General features: G+C 39.7%; 1 protein-coding gene across 2 annotated transcripts in view; it reads right to left on the bottom strand.

Annotated features, from left to right (window-relative positions):
* LOC107732273 (paralemmin-2-like) overlaps window positions 1-677 on the bottom strand; it is a 105921-nt gene that overhangs the window by 52007 nt on the left and 53237 nt on the right. The gene's annotated exons all lie outside the window — the stretch shown is intronic.

The raw sequence follows: 677 nt of genomic DNA on the forward strand, positions 1-677 counted from the left end.
TCCTATCCTAACAAACCATACATCAATGGAACGCTTATTTATTCAGCTTTGAGATGGTGTATCTAATCTAAGTTAAAAAAAACCCTTATGACTGGTTTTGTGGTCCAGGGTCACATATTTACTGTACACCTACCAGCTGGAATCATGCCAAGATATCAACAGAAAGCTGTACTTCACAGTAATGTTGTCATCCCAGTAATAACTTGTTGAGTGACTTATTTCAATGAAAATTCGATGGAAGTTTACCTGTGACTTTGTTGATACTGTACTAAATATGACATAAACATTAAAAGGGGTCATATGATGCGATTTCAAGGAGCCCGCCGGCCACCGCTCACTCAAGCCGGCCGTGTGTGACGCTGTGTTTTGTTGTGAAAGAGAAACTACTTTGTTTGGTCTTCCAAAAGAGGACATGACTGCAGCATCATATGACCCCTTTAAATAAAATCTAATCACTGTGTCGTGGCACTGCATCTGCCAGGTTGTTTATGGCAAATGTGTAATTATGGTTATTTGTGTGCAATAGAAGTAATTTGAGGTTATTATTTGGATCAGATAAAGTATTTAGAGAGGAGGATGTAAGGTCAGCAGTGCTGTGTTTATAATAGCAGCCCACACACAGGCTTAGGTTCAAAGGTCAAGATAGTGTGGCGGGGTTGAAATGCTAAAAATGCCGT

This window comes from Sinocyclocheilus rhinocerous, unplaced genomic scaffold, assembly GCF_001515625.1.
Source record: "Sinocyclocheilus rhinocerous isolate Xijiao unplaced genomic scaffold, SAMN03320098_v1.1 scaffold1935, whole genome shotgun sequence".
Classification (NCBI taxonomy): Eukaryota; Metazoa; Chordata; class Actinopteri; order Cypriniformes; family Cyprinidae; genus Sinocyclocheilus; species Sinocyclocheilus rhinocerous.